Below are 2,257 nucleotides of genomic sequence, written 5' to 3'. Positions count from 1 at the left end.
GAGCACTCTGACGAGCAGGAGGAAGTGTTGCCAATGACCAGAGTCAGAGAACAGAGGACAAGGGATGAAAGGAATCTAATGAAAAGCAGCACTTCTGCTCAGGGCGTTCAATAACAACTGCAGAAACCCGATGTGTCGAGCAGTGTATCTGGAAAGAGAAACAGAGATCATGTTTCAAATGTGGAGCATTTCTGATGAAGAACTCGAGTTTCTCAAGTCGAATCAAATTACAAGCCTGGTTTGCAAAACAGACTTTCTGAACTTTGAATAGTTCCAGCAGGAAAGCGTTCACAACGTAGTCAGCAGGATTCGAACCTACGTGGGGAAACCCCAATGGATTTCTAATCCATCGCCTTAACCACTCGGCCATGACTACAGACAGCACAGCACCCTGAGCATTGACCAAATCAGCCGTGATCTCATTGAAAGCTGCCGCTGACTTGAGTTACATGTTTCCATCTCCATTCATACCTTTGCTGTCATTTGTAAGGTGCGAGACACCCATGTAAAAGAAGAAAAGCACAAAGTTAGGACAAGATATTTGCAGCAAAATTGGTTCAACATTATTTATTGAAAGGAAAATCACACTTGGCAATTTGCTAGACCTCTTTGCGAACATGACCAGCAGAGGTCATCAAGGGAGCTATTGATCTGAGTATTCTTGGCCATGAAACAAACAAAGGTTAGTGACATATTCATTTCTCTTTTTAGCGAACGAAATGGTCTATCCTGATGGTTACAATGAAAGAGATGGTTCCCAATAAAAGACAGAGATTAAGTCGCTTGTAGATACACTTCAATGTGATACGATTCACTTTCAGCCCCTAATTACCCCAGAGATGGAGGGGGTGAGTTACTTTTCTTCACTCTTCAACTCGACAGCATGGACGTACAGACATGAAACCGCTAGAGATGGAGTTCTTGAATTGGGAACCAGCGACACTGAAGGAACTAGGCAAAAGTGAGGACTGCAGATGCTGGAAACCTGATTTTAGATCAGAAAATTTTGGAAAAGCACAGCAGCATCCGAGGAGCAGGAAAGGCGATGTTTCTGTTGCCAGTCTTTCTGCGTTCCGCAAACAATTTTCGTTTTTGGCTCAGATTTCCAGCAACTGCAGCTATTCGTATTATGTTAACATTCATAATGTTTTGGACAAAACCAATGACCTGCTAGAATCGGAAAATCGGCAGAAGGACTGGTACACCGACATGTTAGCTGAACAATACCAGCATTCCATGAGCCGGAATACGATCCGGGCCACGGTTCTGAGAGTATGGAATCCTCACAAGTAAATAACAAGACAAGGCGATAGATACTGTCGTATTTGGTGTAAATAAAACACCCTTTATGAACATTTTCAACTTGTCTTCGTCGATTTACAAAGTGGGAAAAGGCAATTCCACCTGTGTGCATCGCGGCTAATCAGAGAGCCAATCATTCCAGTCGCAGTTTCCAACTTTGGCCCAAAGTCTCGTGTGTTCTAATGTTCCCAGTGCAAATGTCAATGACTTTATCCTGTGTTCTTAAATGGCACAATAATGGGGCAGATGTGTGACCTTTGCACAGCGACTCGTAACTCTTTTGAGGAACTTACGCTCATTTTCACCCACAAAGGGAGACACACAGAAAGATACCCCCAAAGCGACAGAGGTCTCCGTTGAGGTGAGCTGGAATTTGAAATGGATAATAGGACAAATGCACGTTTCAAATGTGGAAGCACAGAAGTGACGTCCCGGCAGGACATCACAGGGGAGCGTCAACGTGGGGCACGGTTAAAGTCAGACATTCCTCTAGAGCCAGGTAGGACTCGAACCTACAATCTTCTGATCCGAAGTCAGACGCGTTATCCATTACGCCACTGGCCCAACAGACACGCCCAGCGCTGGCGCTGGCAGAATGTCGATATGTAATGCCATTGACGTTCACGGAATCAGAATTAAAAAGGTGAACAAGCAGCGAAGAAAATCACCAACACTGCTTCACTTCGAAGTTTCCAATTTGTGAAGCAGTGACTTTCACTGGCAAAGTAGAAACATTTGTCCTCAGTTGCCTGCTTCGGGGTCGCCTCCTTCTCTGCTGGAAGTTTCCATCGTTTAATTCGCAGTCCCGACGCGATTTCATGATCCACTCCAGTGAAAACGTGTCATGGTGTCGTCTAAGCAAGACCCTGCCGAAACTCTGCGAGAGACATCTGGTCATTTCGAGCTCAGGATGTGGAATTAGACGAGCTGCGTGACACCTTTTATTGGCGCCGCC

At 45.2% G+C, this 2,257-nt stretch overlaps 2 non-coding genes across 2 annotated transcripts; both read right to left on the bottom strand.

Moving 5' to 3' along the window:
• Positions 1 to 294: 294 nt before the first annotated feature.
• On the bottom strand, positions 295 to 376 carry trnas-aga (transfer RNA serine (anticodon AGA)). Its single transcript has one exon. It is a non-coding gene; the product is annotated as a tRNA-Ser (tRNA).
• Positions 377 to 1,793: 1,417 nt separating this feature from the next.
• Positions 1,794 to 1,866, bottom strand: trnar-ucg (transfer RNA arginine (anticodon UCG)). Its single transcript has one exon. It is a non-coding gene; the product is annotated as a tRNA-Arg (tRNA).
• Positions 1,867 to 2,257: the final 391 nt, after the last annotated feature.

This window comes from Chiloscyllium punctatum, chromosome 29 (genome assembly GCF_047496795.1).
Source record: "Chiloscyllium punctatum isolate Juve2018m chromosome 29, sChiPun1.3, whole genome shotgun sequence".
Lineage (NCBI taxonomy): Eukaryota > Metazoa > Chordata > Chondrichthyes > Orectolobiformes > Hemiscylliidae > Chiloscyllium > Chiloscyllium punctatum.
Note: the sequence above shows the minus strand (reverse complement) of the source record. Positions and strands in the feature narration are given on the sequence as shown.